Raw genomic sequence first — 24177 nt, 5'->3', positions numbered from 1 at the left:
TATCACTTTCTCACAGGGTCATTCAGAAATGATTTACTACCTCTTTTTTTCAAAACTTTATTTCATGAAGTCCATTGGCATGAAAGTACCTAGACTAAGAATTCCAGCTGACATTTGAGCTACTACATGGATTTGATGAAGACTCCAGCTCTCTTTAATTTCACAACTGCTAATCTTCATTTGAAATAACCCCAGATACCCTTTAAGAGAAATAAAATATATCAATCCAAATGCCTTGAGCAATTGAGTTCTTGAAAAATGTTACACAGTTCAAAGATTGATTTTGGGGAATCTTGAATTGGCTTGAAACTGGATAAGATTTTCTTTCTTTGGGAAATGTTTTTGGGTCAAAATAGAGCTAGGAGTTGGAAGATAAAGTTCATTTAAGATACTTCTGCAAAGTAGCACAAGATAGAGATAAGAAATAGAGCCAAAACTAATGTATATCCTTTGAATGCCATTTTTGCCCTGAACTGAGAATAAAGTCATAATTGCTTGATGAAAGAATAACTTAAAGAAGGTGATTATTCTTCTGAACAACAGCAATTTGCAAAATGAACAGCCAAGTAAACAGAACTAGGTTATCAAGCTAATGAAAATGTCATTCTTTCTTGCCTCAAAACCCTGAGCCAGTGACCATCTAGGGTATTTTCTGAAGTTTTAAGTGAGCAGAAAGACAGTTTGGCTCAAATGGTTCAAATGACACTTTTCCAACAGAATCTCCCAAACTGTCAATAGATGAAATGTCTAAATGCAATTTGAAGGAGGCTTTTTCATCCTTCCTGATGTGGAATGCCATTTATTCTCATGCTAGGGACTAATTAGGGGTCTTTTTTGAAGATCAAGGTTTCAAGATCTCTGCTTCTTAATAACATGGTTTGCCTGTCTGCCCCCTGAGACCAGGCAAGGCCTCTCTCTTTCACTCCCTAACAGCAGGCACTGCCTTAGGCTAGTGCAAGTGCAGGCAGGAAACCATAGATCCTGCATTTTCAGTCATTTAACCACTTCACTGCTTACATCTTGAAACCAGACTCTTGAACCTACAGCACAAAAGACCAAACTGGAACATGACCATTGCAGGCCACGTCTCATCCCCAAAGTTGAGGAAAACTGAGGTGCATTGATAGAGTTGTTTTAAGGCAGGGAAACTTGGTCTCTTGCTTTCCTGCAGCAAAATTGAGGAGTTCCCTGTTTTAAGGGTTTTCTAAAGAATGGGGACTCAAGAAGCTATTTGCTTTGCTTCAGGTTTAGCAAGTCACAGGGACACTTCAGAGCTCTAGTGTTAAAAAAAGGCAGGAGTTCAATAAAAGCCAGTCAGGCTTCTTATTAGGAAGTCATCCTATTAGGAAGTTGTGATGCCCTGTTTGCCCTGGCCTGAGGCCTATCTCTTCCATTGAAAGGTCTCCAGCTGGGATCTTTGTGATTGAATATGAGACAGGGATGGCTGCTGCAATATAAGAGACTGGGCTCTGAGTGACCAAAGCAGCAGGAGAATGAAGCTGAAAAGAATTAAACATGTAACAACTTTGTGAAAACACAAATAGTGATTGAGGTTGGCCCTTTTGCTGTTGACACATTCTGGGTTGGTAGGTTGTGGTCACTAAGCCCATTAGAGTTGCAATGTGGCAACAGCTTGTTCAGGAAGTCCAATGTGTTTCTGTTTAATTTCTAAATACTGGGTGCAAGCTGGCAGTGATAGCAGAATGAAATAAGGCAGCCCAAATATACCATAAACACAATCATCATTGTCAGTTATATGAAATTCATTTTTTAAACTTTATTTTTGGCACATAGGGGTTTGGATGGAGTTTTGTATTTGATTTAACCAGACTTTGATTTCAACTTGCTGCAAACTTTATTCCTTTAGAAACAACCCAAGGATGATATTGTTTCCTTTAAGCATGGAAAATAGCCAATCCTAGGAAAGATGTAAGGCTTTGTTGAAAAGGAATACGGTGTTGGGGGGAGGGAGGGAGGGAGGGAGAGAGAAGGGGAGAAACAAGGGGAGAGAGAGAGCCCTACAAGCAGGCGGGTAGTAAACATTCATTTATACTCAAGGTATCTGAGCCTAAATTCCACAGCAAAAACATAATTCACTATGCAATTCCATCTCCTTTAGATAAAAATAAGTGGAAGATGAGAAAGAAGCTGTAAAAATCATTTGCATACCAAGACAGTTTTAGAATAGATGTAAGCCATACTTCCCCAGCAGGATTTGCACCTGAAGAGATGGACTTCTTTTCAAAAGCCGCCACAGTGTGAAATGAATCTGTAGAGTGTCTTATTTCAACAAGGACATATTGCATTAATTTTTGCTCTGGTTTCATGAGCAAGACCTAATGGACTCTGTCTGTGCCCTAAAAGGCATTAATAATATTTGACTCATTAAAACAGTTAATGACAGGGAGATTTTCTACTGGTAGTTTTTGTTGCAATCAGCGAAGTAGGTTAAAAAAAAAAAGAATTAGGCAGAGATTGTAGAAGCAGGAAATGTTCTTGTGTGTGCCAGATGGAGTTGGGAGCTTGCTTGATTGACTGACAACTGTTGCCCAGAGGTGCATGTATTTCTGTACCCTGTCTGGGCTTCTCTGAGATCACCAGGGGAGGCAGCAGGTTGGGGAGGGCAAGGAGGCCAAGGGATGGAGAAAACTGACTGAAATGTGGTATGTCAGCCAAGGGAACGGGCTGACATGAAGGGTATTGCTACAGGTGCAGAGACAGGACCAGTGTTACTCTGCTCCAAATTGGTCTTCTTGGCTGCGTGGAACAGAGTTTGCTGGTGTTCAGTTGTTCGGGGCTGATTCACAGATCAAAGTCATTTTCTTGCCCCCAAAACACTCTTCCAAAAATATTCTTCCATTGTCACACATGGCCACAAGCTTCTATTTTAACTGAAACTTACTCAATTAAGGTTGTTGGCATATACAAGCTCTCCTTTCCCCAAGTAAATTGTATTATGTCCTTTATAGTAGTTACAGTGATTAATGACTTCTAAATATAAAAAACAAATCTCCTCGAAACTTCTTGCATAAATTTATTAAAACCTCAACCTAGATCCAGAACATCTTTTCTTTCCAGTGATTCCAAAGTAATACATTTTATGTTGGAAAAGTGACTGGAAGAATCTTGTCCAGAAGCCCCAAGTAATATATCTTAACATCTTAATTTCATTTAGTAGGAATGCAATGATTTATCACTTATCATTTATCATTATGTAATTTAGTAAGCTATCTAGAGGATTTCGATCTATGACTTCTATACAACTGAAGGAATATTCATATGTTTTACTTATTAAATTCAAGTATGGCTTGTTATCAAAGTTGGCTTTGTTGAGAATAAGTTGGATGCTAAAAGGATTACCCAGATCATTTTTATTATCACAGGCAAAGTACTGTTCCCCTGTTCAACTTCTCCAATATTAAAATCTTCTCAAATAATGGCCTTGGCATTTATTTCCACACTACTTGGAAGTCATAGATGGTGTCCGTAGAGCCTACAAAAGCTTTGGATACATGTACAAATTGAGGCTTTGGCAAATACTAGAAATGTTTGGCTGCCTTGGAAAGTTTATCAAAATCTTCAAACCACTCCACAGCAATACCCAGGGCCATGAGAGAATGGAAGGTGTTATCAGATCCTTTTCCCATTGTGATGTAGTAAAAAGCTTGGCAATGTATGAGGCCCAGTCTTATGGTCTAGTGGAAAAAGTGTGGGCCCGGGAGTCAGAGGACCTGGGTTTTCTAATCCAGGCTCCACCACTTGCCTGCTGTGTGACCCTGGGAGTCATAAAGACCTGGGTTCTAATCCTGCTCTGCCACTTGCCTGCTGTGTGACCTTGGGCAAGTCAATTAACTTCTCTGTACCTCACTCAGTTATCTCATCTGTAAAATGGGGATTAAGACTGTGAGACCTATGTGGGACAGGGACTGTGTCCAACCTGATTAGCTTGTATCTTAGAACAGTGCTTGACATACTGTAAGTGCTTAACAAATACTATTATTATTATCACTTAACTTATCTGTGACTCTGTTTCCTCATCTCTAAAATGGAGATAGGTTTTCTCCCTCCTACTTGGACTGTGAGCCCCATGTGGGACAGGGGCTGTGTCCCACCTATCTTCAATGTGCCCCAGCACTTAGTACAGTGTCTGGCACATAGCAAGCATTTAACAAATACCACAGTTGTTCCTATTATTATTTATTGACCCACTGCTACTTTCGTTTGTCATTTATTTTTGTTTGGCATTCATTGTTATTATTTGAACCCATCTACCCACACTTAGATTGTGAGTCCCACCTGGGACAGCAGTATAATACTAAACATAGCTTATGTTCCCCAGGGCTTAATTCCATGTTCAGCATAAAATAAATACATATATATCATAACCAACCAACTTCTAATCCATCAATTTTCCAAATCAACAGGCTATGAGCATCATCAAAAGTGTTTGAAGAAGTCATTTCGAACTGCTGTATGACAAGAACATTCATTCAATCATTCAATCATATTTATTGAGGGCTTGCTGTGTGCAGAGCACTGTACTAAGTGCTTGGGAAGTACAAGTTGGTAACATATAGAGACGGTCCCTACCCAACAGCAGGCTCACAGTCTGGAAGGGGGAGACAGACAACAAAACAAAACAAAACATATAAACCAAATAAAATAAATAGAATAAATATGTACAAGTAAAATAAATAAATAGAGTAATAAATACATACAAACATATATACAGGTGCTGTGAGGAGGGGAACGAGGTAAGGCGGGTGATGGGGAGGGGGAGGAGGGGGAGAGGAAGGAGGGGGCTCAGTCTGGGAAGGCCTCCTGGAGGAGGTGAGCTCTCAGTAGGGCTTTGAAGGGAGGAAGAGAGCTAGCTTGGTGGATGTGCAGAGGGAGGACATTCCAGGCCAGGGGGATGACGTGGGCCGGGGGTCGATGGTGGGACAGGCGAGAACAAGGCACAGTGAGGAGATTATTGGCAGAGGAGCAGAAGGCACAGGCTGGGCTGTAGAAGGAGAGAAGGGAGGTGAGGTAGGAGGGGGGCAAGGTGATGGAGAGCCTTGAAGCCGAGGGTGAGGAGTTTTTGCCTGATGCGTAGGTTGATTGGTTGCCACTGGAGATTTTTGAGGAGGGGAGTACCATGCCCAGAGAGTTTCTGCACAAAGACAATCTGAGCAGCGGCATGAAGTATGGATTGAAGTGGGGAGAGACAGGAGGAAGGGAGATCAGAGAGGAGGCTGATGCAGTAATCCAGTCGGGATAGGATGAGAGATTGAACCAGCAAGGTAGCGGTTTGGATGGAGAGGAAAGGGCGGATCTTGGCGATGTTGTGGAGCTGAGACCGGCAGGTTTTGGTGATGGATTGGATTTGAGGGGTGAATGAGAGAGTGGAGTCAATGATGACACCAAGGTTGCGGGCTTGTGAGACGGGAAGGATGGTAGTGCCGTCAACAGTGATGGGAAAGTCAGGGAAAGGGCAGGGTTTGGGAGAGAAGATAAGGAGTTCAGTCTTGGACATGTTGAGTTTCAGATGGTGGGCATACATCCAAGATGGAGATGTCCTGAAGGCAGGAGGAGATGCGAGCCTGGAGGGAGGGAGAGAGAGCAGGGGCAGAGATGTAGATTTGGGTGTCATCAGCGTAGAGATGATAGTTGAAGCTGTGGGAACGAATGAGTTCACCAAGGGAGTGAGTGTAGATAGAGAACAGAAGGTGACCAAGAACTGACCCTTGAGGAACCCCTACAGTAAGGGGATGGGAGGGGGAGGAGGAGCCCGCAAAAGAAACTGAGAATGAACGGCCGGAGAGATAAGAGGTGATTTTGAGGCACACTCTCAAGAAGACGCAACTTGGAGAGTACAATATAACAGAGTTATAACATTCCCTGCCCAAAATGAGCTTAAAGTTTAGAGGGACAAGTTTACACTCCAGAGGAAAGTAAGGTTCTTAGTAAGAGTGCTGTGCTGTCATCTCCTCTTCCTTTCTCACTGCTGTTCTTCTCACCATTATCGTATAAACCATCTGCTCACCTCAGACTATCCTTGACAACCTAGGCAGCCAGAGAGATCATTCAAAGACAGAGTGAGGATCATGGCTCTGAAGTCACTGAATCCTGTGGGATTGTGTCCACACAGCTTCTTGGCAATGATCTAGAGTTGGAGCTGCTGCTGTCGCATGGTGGCAAGTGGCTGGGAAGCAGGTCACAGAGCATAGCTTCATAGAGGCTCCAGAGCAACAATCCACACTCATATTATTATTATTATTGTATTAATAATCATTTATTGAGCACTTACTGTGTGCAAAACACTGTACTAAGCACTTGGGAGAGTACAACATCAAACACATTCCCTGCCCACAACGAGCTCACAGTCTAGAAGGGGAGACAGACATTCACAAATATAAATAGATAACTAAATAAATTGCAGATTTATACAGGTACATACATGTATGCCGTAGGGAAGGGAGAGATGCAAAGGATCCCCCAGGCTATGGGCAGGCATGAGGTAGGGGGATGGCTCATCCACTCTAGGGCTGGGGTAGAAAGGTACTTCTGGCTTGGCCCCAGAGTCTTGTGAGGAGAAGACCAACTGCAGTGGCAGAAATAGGGGTTGGCAACCAGTTGGCAGGAGGCATAAAACGGAGCTGATATCTTAGCTCCACATCCTGTTCCTTTCTGACTCCAAGGGCAGGGTGGGCAAGCTACAGCTTTTTGCCCTGCTCAAAAAGCTTTGGGTGCAAATGAGTGCAAATCCCATGAAGCCCATGCCCCTTCTTGCTCCTCTGGAGTTGGCACCTATGTGCCATACTTAACATGGACTATCAGCACAAGATTACAAATACTGAGGTCCTGGAAAACAGTCAGTCCATTAGCCTAAAGCAACACTTGTCTAACCAAGAAGACTGCAAAATGATATAATACTCAACCAGCTGCCCTATGATAAACTAAACTGGGGAAAATCATAAGCAGAGTAAATAGATGAAATGCTTTAAAGAAACAATGAAGCTAAATCTTAAGCAATGGGGGCATAGGCATATGAAGTTAGGAACCAATTTCAGAAGACAGACAGACCTAGCCTACAATAATTTGAAATCAGGTAGCTCTCAACATGGAACATTCAGGAAGATCACACCATAAAAGGGAAAAATGAAAATAGTACCATCAGTGTGGTAGCAAATGAAATAGTGTGACAAGGGATAATTTTGTTTGCTGACAACAAGAAGGGCTTTTGCTCCAAGCCTCGGTCTTACTAGGCATACTCACACATTTTGATAAAGTGTCATTGTATCATTTTGCTACCTAAAGGATAGATTGATCTATCTGTCATCTATCCATCATCTATGTATCTCTATCTTCATATCTATCTGGCTCCACTTGAATGAATTCATTTTTTATAGTGTTTGTTAAGTGCTTACTATGTGCCAGGTACTACACTAAGGTCTGGAAGTCGATACAAGCTAATCAGGTTGCACATAGTCTTAATTCCCATTTTATACATGAGGCAATAGATACACAGAGAAGTGAAGTGACTTGCCAAGGTCACACATCAGACAAGTGACAGGGCCAGGATTAGAACTCAGGTAATTCTGACTCCCAGGTTCGTGCTCTATCCACTAGGCCATGCTGCTTCTCTTTTGTGCATCTGACATCTTGCTTTTCCATAAGAACCTCCCCTGTTTCCAAAGCACTGTCCATCTGAGGAGCGTTAGGTACTAGATCCAGTTTCGGTGCAATTGAATTTCTTTTTCTTGAGATTTTCATCCCGGTTTAAGTCATCTGGTAGGAATAGATGAATTCGCCATTTATAAGACACACTGGTGCACCTTCTAACCACCCTTGCCTGGCAATTACATCCGGTAGGAAAATGCCTTCTAGAATTTAATCCATTTGAACCTTGATCTCCCTCTTGGTTTAAATGATATTCAGAATCTCTCCACTGCCAAAGCACTTAGACAACTTTAACTCTAATTCTTTTAAATATGACTCTCCTGTCGTACAGCAAGCTCAAAGCAGGATGTACATTCACTGATAATTTTTCAATGTGAATACTGATATTATCAACAAAAGAAAATAAAAGCTGAGAAAAACAATTTATTTCAGTCAGATCTAGAAATAGGAATGTTCATGCAGTGCCAAAAAGAAACAGAGTACACATTTATATTTTCTCTCTCTCATCCAGCCCAGTGCTGTTCTCGAACAGTCCCCCTCAGTTCCCATTTCAATAATATAATAAATTTCATCCTCAATTGGACTTATTAGCACAACATTGAATTGAGGTAGGAGTTAACACTGCTCCTTCAGCTCCTCCTTCCTAGACATGTATTTCAACATCTGTTACAGGACTTCTGGCTGACACAAGTGTTTTAAGCTTAGTAATTTAGGGGCCTTCATTCCACGCCTCACTGACCACTTTGCAGATTAAAGAGAAAACAAGTTTAATATCCTATTATCCCTTTTTCTCAAAGGGATTTTAAAATGAATCAGCATTCAGCTCCCTTGCTTCTTAGTTCCGAAAATGATAGTGTTAAGCACTTACTTATGTGCTATGTACACCATACTAACTTCTGGGGTAGATGCAATTGTGTAGGACACAGTTCCTGTCCCACACAGGTAAGAGTAAGGAAAAACAGGTATTGAATCCCCATTTTCCAGATGAGGTAACTGAAGCCCAGATAAATTAAATGACTTGCCCAAGGTCACACAACAGGCAAGTTGTAGAGGCAGGATTAGAATCCAAGTCTTCTGACCCCCCAGACCCAGGTTCTTTCCACTAGGCCAATCTGCTTCTCATACTGCCCTATCCTTGCTTTACCTGACAGGCACTGTCTGCCTGCCTCCTCCCAAACTCCCAAGCTCTCTCGAGCCATGTGAGGCAGGTCAGTAAGGTCTTTGTGCTTGTGTGATGAATACAATATTTCCTCCACCTTGATCAGGGACCACCAGACTTTCAAACAGTACTCCGTGGGGGTTGACTACTATGTGTAGTGGCTGGGGTCACCAACTTGCATGGACAACATGGAGAAAGAGACTTCTTTTCCATGGATCTGGGATTCTGTTTAGAGTTGCCTGGTTTTTTAGCTATCAACTAGGCAGTTAGGAAAGTGGCAGGTGAACACATTTGTCTAAACTACCCATATCAGTGTTCTATGCCTTCCTTACAATTAGAACATAGTGCCCTTGGGTACTGAGAGTTAGGCCGGGCAGGGGACTAGCAAGAAGAAGTTTGTGAATTGTTACATGAGGTAGTGGAGGCGAGGCTAACAGCTCCAACTGATTTCTTATTCTGGCTTCTCCATTGCTTCCCTCCAAGTTCTACTTTTTTATGTTATTTCTTTCTCTGAGCTCTCCTGTTGGCACCAGCAAATCTGTTTTGTGAAGAATCAGTAGACGTTTACAGTGCTCCAGCTGCTAGATAAACTTTTAAGGATATTTTTATGGCAGGTACAAACGTAGGGAGGAAGCCTTGGGAAGAAATTCTAAATTAATTCTATGTCAACATTCAAGCCACAAGAAGGAGCAATTGTCATAAATTTTTTTAAGGTTAGAATCCAATTTTAGTTGTAAATGTAAGGGAATTTACTGACTCATTTGTGAATGGGTGCCAACAAAATGATATATTTTACATTCTTTCACAGCTTGTTTTGGCTAAATGTAGTGAAATAAGAAGTCATGATTCTTAGTCTTCAGCAAGCTGAATTGTTAAATCATGTAAAATGACTAAACATATGCCAAAGCAAAATAGCACTTTGAAGTTTACCAATTAAAATTCTTTGTTTCTACCTTTTAAAAAAATGAAAAGCATGGCAGAGTGGAAAATATTTTTTTGTAAACCAAAGTACTCCTCTTCAGATAAGGCAAAAGATGAAGCATTATAGAAAAGAAGAAATGCCCCTTTGGTCTGAATTCAGAGCAAATTAGATAGCAGGTTGATAACTCCCCTCCCCCCACCAAAAAAAAATCTTTCAGGCTATTCTTATTTAATATAAAGATACACATGCATATAGCCGTCCTTTTCAAAGATGACCCAACTGGTGGTGGAGGCCTATACAAATAGTTGTGGCTGAAAAATCTAACATGCAACCAATATTGTCTGCACTGTTCCTTGTGTGCTAATTTATCTATTCCAAACAGGACTTGCCTCGCTGTCTCAAATCCAGTCTTCTGGTAAACTGGTCTTTGTGATGCCTTTGCTCAAAGAGTTCAACTCCTCTCCCAGTTGCAGTCCACCAGGCTGGTCTGTTTGCTGTTGTGGTCTCCCACCAGTGCATTGTTATATCACATTGCTTGAAATTGTGTTATTATTCCTTGAAATTGGTTTATCTTCCCACCTACCATGGTATGTTCCTTTTCAGTTCTCCATACAGCAGCTGCTGGGGTCTTTTGTGGTCATCCATTCTCCTCCTGTCCTGCCCAGGAAATCTGTTCACTGTGAGTGATGCCATATCATTGGCAAACTTACTGTGCTTCAGGAATGTAAGCCTGGTGTAGGCAGGGATTGTCTCTCTTCACTGCTGAATTGTACTTTCCAAGAGCTTAGTACAGTGCTCTGCACACAGTAAGCGCTCAATAAATACAATTGAATGAATTCATCCATGACTACATTGTTAGTAATCTGTCCTGTTATTTTTTTAATGGTATTTGTTAAGTGCTTATTATGTCAGGCACTGTACTAATTACTGGAGTAGATGCAAGCTAATTAAGTTGGACACAGACCTTGTCCCACATAGGGTTCACAGGCTTTATCCCCATTTTGCAGATGAGGAAACTGAGGCACAGAGCAGTGACGTGACTTGTCCAAGGTCACATGGCAGACAAGTGGCAGAGCTGGGATTAGAACCAAGGGCCTTCTGACTCACAGGCCCATGTTATGTTGCCAACTTGTACTTCCCAAGCGCTTAGTACAGTGCTCTGCACACAGTAAGCGCTCAGTAAATATGATTGATTGATTGATTCTACCCACTGGACCATGCTGCTATTTGACTTTCAATATGGTTCTTAAATAACGCTGGTAGAACTGCCCAAGAAACTGGGTGGGTCATAGGTAATAGATGATGATGATGATGACAATGGCATTTGTTGAGCACTTTTACTTGTACATATTTACTATTCTATTTATTTTGTTAATGATATGCATATAGCTTTAATTTTATTTGTTCCAACGATTTTGACCTGTCTACATGTTTTGTTTTGTTGTCTGTCTCCCCCTTCTAGACTGTGAGCCCATTGTTGGGTAGGGACTGTCTCTATATGTTGCTGACTTGTACTTCCGAAGCACTTAGTACAGTGCTCCACACACAGTTAGCGCTCAATAAATGATTGAATGAATGAATGTGTATAGCACTCTTCTAAGCATTGGGGTAGATAGATACAAGATAGTCGGGTCAGACACAGTTCATGTCCCAAAAGGGGCTCACAGACTAAGTAGGAGAGGGGACAGGCATTGAATCCCCATTTTACAGATGAAGAAATTGAGGCACAGAGAAGTTAAGTGACTCGCCCTAGGTCACAGAGCAGACAAATGGCAGAGATGGGAGTAGAACCCAGGTCTTCTGACTCTCAGGCCTGTATGCTATCCACGAGGCCATGCTGCATCTCAATAGATCCAATTTTAATAGCAAATAGAAGGTTGGGCCCGACTTCAGCTTCAAATACCTTCATTTTGGTGTCAAATTATATCTGCCAATTTTCCCAAACTGTGCTGGTGCTCTCGATTCTCTCTTCTAGTGCTTTGTCCATCCGTGTGTCATCCATGATATAATGGAAGCATAGTCTTAGAAATTGTCGTGGTGCCATGTGGTATGTTTTCCTGTAATCTTACATACAATTAAGTAAGACCAGTTCTAGTAGCAATCCCAATATGATAGCCTAGCACTATGGGTAAGTTCCTCTCTGCATTCTGTCTCCTTTGCCCCACTCCTGCCCTCCCCTGTCAATCAATTCATTCATTCATTCAATCGTATTTATTGAGCACTTACTGTGTGCAGAGCACTGAACTAAGCGCTTGGGAAGTACAAGTCAATCACTTGTATTTATTGAGCATTTACTGTGTGCAGAGCACTGCACTAAGTGCTTGGGGGAGTATAATATAACAGAGTTGGCAGACATGTTCCCTGCCCACCACAATCTTACAATCTAGAGGGGGAGGCAGACATTAATATGAATAAATTATGGATATGTACATAGGTGCTGTGGACCTGAGGGAGGGTTGAATAAGTGGAGCAAATCAGAGTGACGCAGATGGGAGTCGGAGAAGAGGAAATGAGGGTATAGTCAGGGAAGGCCTCTTGGAGGAGATGCACCTTCAATAAAGCTTGGCAGGTGGAGAGGATAATTGACTGCCAGATATGAAGAGGGAGGGCATTCTAGGCCAGAAGCAGGATGTGGACGAGAGGTCAGTGGCAAGATAGACGACATCGAGGTACAGTGAGTAGGTAAACGATCCAGGAAGCAAAGTGAAATATGGAAATGTAGTGGGAGAAACAGGAGTCAGGGAGGTCAGCAAGGAGGCTGATACACTAATCAAGGCAGGATAAGCACTTGGATTGATGTAGTAGCAGTTTGGATGGAGAGGAAAGGGCAGATTTTAGTGATGTTGTGAAGGTTGAACCAACAGGATTTAGCGATATGGGCTGAATGGGAGAGATGAGTCAAGGATAATGCCAAGGCTACGGGCTTGGGGGACAGGAAGGATGGTGGAGCTGTCTACAATGATGGGAAAATAACAGGGAGGACAGGGTTTGGGTGGGAAGGTAAGGAGTTCTGTTTCAGACATGTTAAAATTAAGATGTCAGTGGGACATCCAGGTAGAGATGTCACGAAGGTGAAGAAAATAGGAGACAGCCGAGAGGTAGATAGATTAGTGCTGGAGATGTACATTTGGGAATCATCGACATAGTGGTGGTAGTTGAAGCCATGGAAACAAGTGAGTCCTCTGACTAAGTGGGTGTAGAAGGGGAAAAGAAAGGGACTCAGAACTGAACCTAGAGGGAATCCCGCAGTTAGGGACTGGGAGGCGGAAGAGGAGCCCATGAAAGAGACTGAGAATGAGCAGCCAGAGTGATGGGTGGAGAACCAGGAGAGGACAGTGCTAGTGAAGCTGAGGTTGGATAATGTATCCAGGAGAAAGATTGGTCAACAGTGCCAAAGGCAGCTGAGAGGTTAAGGAGGATTAGGATGAAATAGAGGCCTTTAGTTTTTGCAAGAAGGAGGTCATTTGTGACCTTTGAGAGGGTGGTTTCTATGGAGTGAAGGGGATGGAAGCCAGATTGGAGGGGGACCAGGAGAGATTGGAGGAAAGGAATTTGATACAGTGGGTGTAGACAACTCACTCAAGGAGTTTGGAAAGGAATGGTAGGAGGTGATAACTGGAGGGAGCTGTGGTATCAAGGGAGATTTTTTTTAAGATAGGGAGACATGAGCCTGTTTGAAAGCCATGGGGAAGAAGCCAATGGAGAACGAATGGTCTAAGATGGTGGTCGGGGGAAGGAGGGAGGGGGAAGGGCTTTGATAAGGTGCAAAGGGATGGATCAGAAGAGTAGAGGGAGGGGTGGATTTTGAGAGAAGGCAGAAGATCTCCTCTGGAGATAAGGCTAGGAATAATGGGAGAGTTGAAGAAAGGAGCAAGAGGAGGGAGGAACTGGAGAGGAGCAGGGAAGATTTTAGGGAGAACCCTTGATATTTTCAGTTTTCTCAATAAAACTAGGTGGGGAAGGCGGGGAGAAGAGGAGGGAGTTAAACATCTGGAACAACTGGAAAGGGCAATGGGTATGTGTGTCAATAAGGATGGAGTTTGCCAGGCAGAGGAGTGGGCAGAGTTGAGGCATGCAAGGATGAATTTTGAGTGGACAAGGTCATTCTGATATCTAGATTTCTGCCAGCAGCACTCTGTGGCTCGTGCACAGGAGTGAAGAAAGCAGACAGTAGAGGTGATCCATGGCTTTGGCTTAGTGGTAAGAGATCGACGAAGCCTAGTGGAGCGAGTGAGTTGAATTCAGTAGAGAGGGTGGTGATGAGGGTGTCACTTTGGTCATCAAAGCAAGGTAGTTTGGGTATGAAGGCTAAATGGGGCAGGATGACTTGAGAAAGTTGTATGGGGAGCAGGGGTTGTGTGGGAGAGAAGACACTGTCCCCAATGTCTTTTCTTTTCTCCTCTCCTGCATCCTGAACTTGCCACCAACTCCCCTGTTAGTTGTTTAAACTAAACATAGTGATAGTTGTTGCTGGAGAAGTGATCACCACCACTTCTCCCCCCCATTCCCCACTTTAGTTTGCAGACTGGTCTCCCAAGGCTAGACATCACTGCGAGAATATGATGGGATTGGTTGAGGGGTAGGAGAGAAGGGAATCAATAACAGCTGAGGCCTGGAAGACCCTCCCCCCCACCTCTCCATCTCACCCATTTCCATCCTTGTGCATGTTCCCATGACTCTGGCTTAGGTGCAGAGATGGGGCTGAAAGACAGGAAGGGAAAGGTGGTGGTGATGACAGCAGTGTTTGTCACTATGGTTAGTGAAATAAAACAAAAAAATAAAAAAGCAAAGCTAGAGGCTAGGGGAGGGGTTATCCAAGTTTAGAGGGCAGGGGGATGGAGTAGGAAGGAAAACCACCTTGGACATGAAAGGGTGGAGAGAGAAGCAGCAAGGCCTAATGGAAAGAGCATGGTCCTGGGAATCAGAAGGACCTGGATTCTAATCCCTGATCGGCCACTTGTAGGCTTTAGTACCTTGGGAAAGTCAACTCACTTCTCTGTACCTCTGTTACCTCATCTGTAAAATGGGGATTAAGATTGTGAGCCCTACATGGGTCAGGGCTAAGGTCCAACCTGATTAGCTTGTATCTAATTAGCTTGGAGAAGCAGCATGGCTCAGTGGAAAGAGCCCGGGCTTGGGAGTCAGAGGTCACAGGTTCTAATCATGGCTCCGCCGCTTGTCAGCCGTGTGATCTTGTGCAAGTCACTTAACTTCTCTGTGCCTCAGTTCCCTCATCTGTAAAATGGGGATGAAGACTGTGAGCCCTACGTGGGACAACCTGATTACCTTGTATCTACCCCAGCGCTTAGAACAGTGCTTGGCACATAGTAAGCGCTTAACAAATGCCAACATCATTATATTATTATCTACCCCAGCACTTAGTACAGTGCCTGGCACATAGTAAGCCCTTAACAAATGCCATAAAAAAATAGAGAGAGTGGGAAGGAACTGGCCTACATGTTGTGATTGGACAAAATATTGGGGTGAGGTGGACTAATTCTGAATTGTCAGCAAATAGTGCAGGGTCTATCCCAGGGGTTCATAACTCTAGGTACACCTGCACTATCAATCAGTCATATTTCTTGAGTGCTTACTATGTGCACAGCGCTGTACTAATAACTTGGGAAAGTAAAATACAACAGAATTAGCAGACAGGAGGTAGAATTTCGTGAAAGCATTATCATGTTCTGTGTGGACAAAACAAATCTTCCAGTGTTTTTGGACCTTCCCGGGTGCAGGCTCATATATCACCTTTGTTTTCTTCAGATTTAATGTAAAGCCATAGTGCTGTGCCAAATTAAAGCAAATGATAATGAATCAATGGTATTTATGGAGTGTTTTCCATGTGCAGAGCACTGTTCTAAATGCTTAATCTGCATATCTTCTTGCGAAGGTTCTACAAGAGCAAAGTCATCAGCATGGAGCAGTCTCTGGATGACTGTCTCGTGCCTTCTGATACTGCTTATAATCTACTGAGCTGGAAAAGGTTCCCCACTGGTTCAAAACATATTCAGATTCCAAGTTCTCTCATTGGATCTCTAGCAACGTGGCATAGAATAAGTTGAATAGGACTGAACCTACCACACAGCCCTGCTTCACTTCTCTGGTGATGGGGAAAGGGTGATACAAGACACCTTCTATTCTGCTTCAACCGACCGTAGCATAGCGGAATCCTCAGGATCTTGGTGAATTTTTCAGCCAGCTGAATTTGCTTAGATGTTTCCAGGGGTTTGGTCTGCCAGTGATGTCAGATGTTTTTATAAGGTAAATGAACACAGTTTGGTGGTTTTAGGGGTGGCATTCTGCAATTTTCCTGAATATACCATGCTATAGATATATCGTCTATGCTCCACTTTGGTCTGAAACCACTTGTATTTCAGGTAGTGTACAGTTGTCTATGTTCTTCAGTAGCCTGTACAGAAGGATTCTGGCTAGAGCTGCTGGGAGATGTGCCACTGCCATATAGCAGAATCAGTAGTAATAGCATGTATTGAGCACCCACTGGGTGCAATGCACTCTACTAAGGACTTGGAAAGCACAACAGAGTAGCATTTCCTCACCCACAAGGAGTTTACATTCTAATGGAGAGACAGACATAAAAATATTTACAAATAATAATGGTATTCGTAAGCACTTCCTGTGTCAAGTTCAGTTGCAAGCACTGGGGTAAATACAAGTTCATCGAGTCAGGCACAGTCCCTGTCCCACATGGGGTTCATAGTCTAAGTAGTAGAGAGAACAGATATTAAATCCCCATTTCACAGTTGAAGAAACTGAGGCACAGAGAAGGGAAATGACTTGCCCAAGGTCACACAACAACCAAGTGGTGGAGCCAAGATTATACCCAGGTCTTCTGACTCCTAGGCCCCTGCTCTTTCCACTAGGCTGTGATGCAACATGTAAACAAAAGTGCTGAGGAGGGGTGACCAATAAGCACATAAGTGCTAGAGATAGCTGAGAAGTTTGCATGAATTGGGGTGATGAGAATTAATTGGGGAAGGCATATCTTAATAGATGGGATTTTAGGAGAACTTTAAATATGGAAAAAACTATGGCCCATTGGGCTTGGAGAGGGAGGGAATTCCGAGCTGGGGGAACAGCATGAGTGGGAGCACAGAGGTTGGAAAGTTGAGGCCGAAGTACAGTTATGAGGTTAGCTTGAGAGGAAAGAAGGCAGTGAGTTACGGAGCAGCCGATGAAAAGACCAGATACATAAGATAATTTGATGGAGAAACTTAAATCAGATGGTGAGGAGCTTTGCTTGTGGTGGAGGATCATGGGAAGTCTGCAGAGGGTTTTGAGGAGTGCAGAGATGTGTGTGGAGGTAAATTTCAAGAAAACTACCTGTGTAATAGTGTATGGTATAGGTTAGAGTTGGGAGAGCTAGGAGGCAGAGAGGCTAGCATGGGGGCTGATACAGTGATCTAGTTGCTATATGACCAGAGTTTGTGTCTTGCTGGAGAGAAAGGGGTGGATTCAGAAGGCGACTGTGGGGGGCTCTGCCCTGTGAGGGTGGGGCCGAAAGAAATAAAAGCAAATGCTGCAGTATGCCTGTAATAATTGTTGGAATGTTGAAAAGGAAGCAATTGTTGATCTAGGGATGAGCCTGGAAAATATCCTTTTTAATGGTATTGAATCACAATTATTATTTTACTGTCACTGTTGCTGTTGTTTCTTAATTTATTGTTTTTTCCTATGCATTGTACATTTTTTCCCTGTGTGCCTATTTCACCTCTTCCCATCCCTTTATTTTAGATTGGGAGCTGCCTGTGGGCCAGCAACTGGGTCTGAGTTATTATCCTTGTAACTTTCCCCAAATGTTCATTGCTATACTATGCCCAGTAAATACAATACTTATGATAATTGCCCAATTTTTTGTTAAAATTTTTGCAAACCCACAATTAAGTTAATTTACTTAAGAATAATGAAAGGGAAATAAGTATAACGATAAGGGTAACAGGAGAAAAAAAGAGAGCTCATTGTGGGCAGGGAATATGCCTACCAACCCTGTACTCTCCCAAGTGCTTAGTACAATGCTCTGCACAAAGTAATTGCTTAATAAATACAATTGATGGACTGAGAGGACAAAAATGGAGAAAAGGAAGAGAAAGATATCACCTGTTTGCCATTGTATTTGTTAAGTGCTTACTATGAACCAAACACTGTTCTAAGTGCTGGAGTATGTACAAGGTTATGATTCAGACATAGTCCCTGTCCCACATGGGGTTCACAGTCTTAATTCACATTTTACAGAAGAGGGAACTGAGGTCTAGAGAAGTTAAGCGACTTGCCTAAGGTCACACACCAGACATGTGGCAGAGTCGGTATTAGAATCCACGCCCTCTGACTTCCAAGCCTGTGCTCTTTCCAATAGGCCTGCACCTTTTAATTTTACTGTTACACTCCCTAATGCTGCATTCAATAGGCACCCAATTGATTAACATGCCCTCCCTTTTCTTCCTCCTTTAGAGCTAGCCTGCTGGAGAGGAAACTCAATTTCCAGAGCTATACTGATCCGTCCCCTCTCCCAACACCAGACCATATATGTTTTGAAGAAGAAATTCCTACTGGGAGTTGCCACATTTTGACTTTTCCCCTCTTCCTATCCCAGTATGCGTCACTATCATCATTATCATCAATGGTAGTTTTTGAGGGCTTACTGTGTGCTGAGCACTGTACTAACCGCCTGAGAAAGTACAACAGTTAGTAGACATGTTCCCTGCCCACAGCAAGCTATAACTACTTTAAAATTACCAGTATGACCTACAGAAATAATATTTTATTTCCTCCTGAAAAATTGGGTGGGAAAGCAGGGGAAGGGAAGGAGGAATTTTGCAGTGCTGGCAATTATGGAAGTAAATACAGGAAGGCTAGTGGATAGAGCACAGGCCTGGGAGTCATAATCTCCTAAATTCTAATCTCAGCTCTGCCACTTGTCCGCTGTGACCTTGGACAAGCCACTTCACTTCTCTGTGCCTCAGTTACCGCATCTTAAATAGGGATTAAGACTGTGAGCCCCATGCGGAACCGGGACTGTGCCCAACCCAATTTCCTTGCATTCACCCCAGTGCTTAGTAGAGTGCCTTCCACATAGTAAGTGCTTAACAAATACCATTATTATTATTAGTATTATTATTATTAAATATGGTAATAATAAACTAGCCTGCAATAGAAATATTGAGTTGCCCAGGTAGTTTGTATAGTCAGCTCTCTTCTTTTACTTCTAGAAGATAGTGGTTAGGTGCCATCTTCAAAATCTTGTGTCACTTCTCAGTGATACATTTCTTGGGGGACAGCTTGTGAATATGACTAAAGGCTAGGTTCTCTCCAGGCTTAGACGTTTCTGCAGGAAAGCCATCAGATCCAGGTGTGTGGCTCTTTTTTATGGCTTTAACAGTGGACTTCTTATAATGTGGGAGATAAGGCCATGTCTTCACGTGTTGAGCAGATTTCTATGCTTAGAATCGCCTTGTCAGTGATGGAATGCATGCCCAGGAGTCTATCATCATGCTCTTGTAATCCATGACAGATTTTTTTCTTTGTCTGGCATGAGGGTGGTGTGTATGGGACCTTAAAAATTCTTTAGTGATAACTGCAAGTCCTTATTTTGTTTGTGGTCAGCATATCCCCAAATCTCTTCAGGTTAGGCGTTCTACCATTGGTTGCGAATGTTTCTTAACTTGATCTGCCCATTCCATCTTAAGATCTTTAGGCCACCATCTTGTTATAATCATGAGGAGCTCCAAGACCACAACACATCTACAGATCTCTTTAATACCCGTAATAGACTTTAATGTCTCTCCCCATTTCACTGTAAGCTCCATAAGTACTCTCCTAAGCATTTAATATAGTGCTCTGCACACAGCCTACTATAAACTCCTTGAGGGAAGGGATTGTGTCTAATTAGAGAACTCTCTCAAGCTCTCAGTACAGTGATCTGAACAGATCACACACTCAATAAAAATACTATTGATTGACTGGTGGTGTTGACACATTTTGTGCTCTGTTGCAACCTTGATGATGTCTTCTGCCTCACACAGTTTTGATGGCTGCCTGACAATCAGTGTCTTGGAGTATGTGGGTTGTGTGAATACGCCAGATGACAGAGAAGCCAGAAAGGTAGGGATAAGAAAATGAGAGGGAAGCTATTTTTCTACAGCTAGGAAGTAAACAGAGTCATTAAGGTGAAATCGTGCTTCGTTTTCTCTTCTGTCACTATTTTCCATGCTCCTTCTAGCTACTGCAGACCCTGGACAGGCAAGTATGCCTTGGGAAAAAAAAAAACAATATTTACCCATGAAAACTGTTTATGTTTATGGTTTTTGAGTTGTGACAGATTTCTTTAAAACATTTCAATTCATGTAGTTTTTAATCCTGAGATAATCTCATCCTAGGGAAACTTATGAAAATGAGAACAAACCATAATACACAAAAAATAAGCTTCTAGCATCCTGGAAAGGAAGCATAGGCTGACTCACCCAGAAGTCAAGTGTGCTTCAGAAAAATCTGCTGAACACAATTGTTCTAGTTGTCCTCTTCCCAAGCAGTGCTTCTCCACAGTAGCTCAGACAAATAGTTCTGTAGTCTTTATTTTGTACCTATCAGCTGTCCTCTGCTGGAAGCAGTAATGTCATCCGTTTCCAACTGAGAGCAGCTGAATCAGCTAACTGTGCCTTCAGGACAGGCAGAAGTGCAATGTTCAAGTGCACCATATGGGGAGGTGGTGACTCTGCAGCCCACCCTGATTCTGAGGTGGTGGGAAGGACAACAGGTTTGGTGAATTGAGGGAACTGGAGGCAGAAATAGGGATGGGAAAATGGGACAAGAGAAAAAGTGTTGCGATAGAGCAGATGAATCAATGCAGAAACATAATCTCGGTGTGCGAAAAAAGAACAGATGAAAAGGAAGGCAAATGGAAAGGAAGATTACATAAGACTCAGTTGGGACATTTTAAGTGACAGAGCAGTGTGTTTCACTGTTGTTGCTGGCAAGCAAAGTTTAAATCAACCTATCACCTGGGAAGTCATTTTTCTTTACTTGTCCTGCCCTTCCCATCCCCTTGCCTCTATTCACCCGCGCTCTCCTTTAAACATTTGCTTCCACAGCTTCCTTGTGGGACATTCTCCTCACATATAGCCCCCAAACTCCAACCAGTCAATCAATCATTTATTGAACGCTTACTGTGTGCAGTGCTCTGTCCTAAGCACTCAGGAAAGTACAGTACAATAGAGGTAGAAGACCTGATATTGGGCTCACAAAGAGCTTGGGGACACACACACACATAAAACATAAATTACAGATATGCACATAAGTTCTGTGGAGCTAAGGGTAGAGTGAATATCAAGTAGTTAAGGAGTACCCAAATGAATGCATAGGCGGAGCAGAGAGGAGTGCAAGTAGTAGCAATGAGGGCTCAATCAGGGAAGGCCTATAGGAGGAGATGTGATTTTTAAGAAGGCTTTAAAGGTGGGAAGAGTGGTGGTCCATTGGATATGAAGGGGGAAGGAGTTCCAGGCCAGAGGAAGGACATGGACAAGGGGTCAGTGGTGGAACAGACAAGACCAAAATATAGAGAGTTAATTTGTGTTTGAGGAGTGAAGTGTGTGGGTTGGATTGTAATTAGGAGATCAGCAAGGTAAGATAGGAGGGGGCTATATTATAGGTGACAGATAACACTATCCCAGCAGTGCTGAAGAATGCGGATGGAAAAACCTCTAATCCTAGACAATGAGGGAATTTTACACAGATGACAGGAATACTACAATGAACTCCTGAACCACTGAGGAGGAGGTCCTTCAAAGCACTGAAAATTGACCAAGCTGCAGTGACACAGTCTGATTTTTTGTCTTACAGCTGATGGTAAGGAGTTTTTATTTCATGTGGTGGTGGATGGACAACTATTAATGGTTTTTGAAGTGTGGGGAGATATAGACTGAATTTTTTTTAGAACTATTATCTGGGCACAGAGCAAAGTATGGACTGGAGAAGGGAGAGATAGAAGACAGGAAGGTCAGCAAGGAGGCTGATGCAGTAGTCAAAATGGGATACGATAAGTCCTTGGATCACCATGGTAGCAACTTGGATTTGAGAGGGAAGGGTGAATTGTGGGGATATTGTGAAGGTAGAGCTGACAGGATTTGGTGACACTGAGTATGTGGGTTGAATGAGAGAGATGAGCTGAGGATAGTCCCAAAGTTATGGGCTTGTGAGACAGGGAGGATAGTGGTGCTATCTGCAGTGATAGGAAAGTATAATAATAATAATAATAATGGCATTTATTAAGCACTTACTATGTGCAAAACACTGTTCTAAGTGCTGGGGAGATTACAAGGTGATCAGGTTGTCCCATGGGGGGCTCTCCGTCTTCATCCCCATTTTACAGATGAGGTAACTGAGGCACAGAGAAGTTAAGTGACTTGCCCAAAGTCACTCAGCTGACAATTGGCGGAGCCGGGATTTGAACCCATGACCTCTGACTCCAAAGCCCGTGCTCTTTCCACTGAGCCACGCTGAAAGTCAGAGGGAGAACAGGATTTGGGTAGGTAGATGAGGAGTTATGTTTTGGGTATGTTTAGTTTGCGATGTCAGGGGGACACCCAGGTAGACACGTCCTTAAGGCAGATGGAAACGTGAATGTGCATAGAAGGAGAGAGATCAAGACTAGAAAAATATATTTGTGAAATATTTGCATAGAGATAGTAGTTTAAGTCTCCTCTCAGGATCGCACCTGGAGAGTTTCCGGTACTCTACCATTCTCGGCTACGGGAGGCAGAGTCAAGCAGAGGCATACCCATTCCATTCCTAGCTTGGGCAGTGCCTAGCAAGTGGAAGGCAATCTGCTACAAGTCAAAACTCAGCTGTCTGGGCAGCATCAGCATGGGAGCGACTCTACTGCATGGAAGGAGGCAATCGTAGACTACTTCCCTATTTTTATTAAGAAAACTCTATGGATACACTACCAGAACACTTGCAGATGGAGGAGGGGCATTCTGGAAGAGATATGTCTATGCAGTCACTATGGGTCAGGTATGACTCCACAGCATAAGACAAGAGTAGTTGAAGCTGTGAGAGTGAATGAGTTCTTCAAGACAGTGGGTGTAAATGGAGAAAAGAAGGGGACCCAGATCTAAGGTTTCAGGGACTCCCACAGTCAGGGGGTGGGATGTAGAGAAGGAGCCCATGAAAGAGACTGAGAAAGAGCAGCCAGAGAGATATGAAGAGAACTAGGAGAGGACACAGTCAGTGAAGCCAAGGTTATATAATGGTTCCAGGGGAAGGGGTGGTCCACAGTTTCAAAGGCAATTGAGAGGTCAAGGAGGATTAGGATGGAAAAGAGGTCATTGGATTTGGGAAGAAGGAGGTCAACCCTGCATTCACCTTTGCCCAAGTCCCTGTGGGTTGGGCTGGCCCCTTGACCCTTGCCCTTTACACAGCTCCACATGTATAGTTTTTCTTTAAACTTGTCCCTTTCTCTGCACCCTTATCCCTTTCCAGCTGTGTAGTTCCCTTACAGGTCATGTTGCCTATAACCTCCAATTTCTTCCTAGTCCACCCTGGGGTCCTCTCCCTGCAGCCCTACAGCTCTAAGGATCCTAGGGGCATTCTGGAAGAGATATGTTGTTATTTTTTTTTCTCTTCTTTCAAGGCATTCCAAATAAGCTCAGTGTCTCATGGTTCAGGGTTGGCATAGGTTTGGGTGGGGGGGCTAAATATTTCAGGGGACCAGTATGCTCTGGAGAGGACAAGGAAGCCACATGAATAGAAATCTGAAAAAGTGCGTAATGAGTCAGTCAATAGTATTTATTGAGTACTTACTTTGTGCAGAGCCCTGTACTAAGTGCTGGGGAGAGCTCAATGTAATAATATAACAAATACATTCCCTGTCCACAATGAGGTTATAGTCTAGAGGGAGAGACAGACATTAATATAAATATAAACTAATACATATGTTATGAAGGTCAAACCGGCAGGATTTAGTAATGAGTGGAGAAGGGAAGATGCACAGGTGTGGGGAGACTGATAATAATAATAATAATTATGGTATTTTATAAGCACTTACTATGTGCCAAGCACTTTCCTAAGCACTGGGGTAGGTACAAGGTAATCAGGTTGTCCCACGTGGGGCTCACAGTCTTAATCCCCATTTTACAGATGAGGTAACTGATGCACAGAGAAGTTAAGTGGCTTGCCCAAGGTCACACAGCAGATAAGTGGCAGAGCCAGGTTTAGAACCCACTTCCTCTGACTCCCAAGCCCGTGCTCTTTCCACTAAGCCACGCTGCTTCTCTACTAAGCCATGCTAGTAGGGTGAGTAAAGAAAAACAATTTTCATGTCTAACTCAGGCAGCAGTAGCTACAACAGGGAAATAGATACTGTGCTTTCCAAATAAGAATGGCACTTGTTACTACTGACTGATGTCCTGGCTCTAAAGCA

General features: G+C 43.0%; 1 protein-coding gene and 1 non-coding gene across 10 annotated transcripts in view; one reads left to right on the top strand and one right to left on the bottom strand.

Annotated features, from left to right (window-relative positions):
- ERC2 (ELKS/RAB6-interacting/CAST family member 2) overlaps positions 1-24177 on the bottom strand; it is a 1114913-nt gene that overhangs the window by 9108 nt on the left and 1081628 nt on the right. The gene's annotated exons all lie outside the window — the stretch shown is intronic.
- Positions 22453-22590, top strand: LOC119920480. The gene has a single exon (XR_005448222.1). It is a non-coding gene; the product is annotated as a small nucleolar RNA SNORA7 (small nucleolar RNA).

Source organism: Tachyglossus aculeatus, chromosome X1 (genome assembly GCF_015852505.1).
Source record: "Tachyglossus aculeatus isolate mTacAcu1 chromosome X1, mTacAcu1.pri, whole genome shotgun sequence".
In the NCBI taxonomy this organism is placed as follows: domain Eukaryota; kingdom Metazoa; phylum Chordata; class Mammalia; order Monotremata; family Tachyglossidae; genus Tachyglossus; species Tachyglossus aculeatus.
Note: the sequence above shows the minus strand (reverse complement) of the source record. Positions and strands in the feature narration are given on the sequence as shown.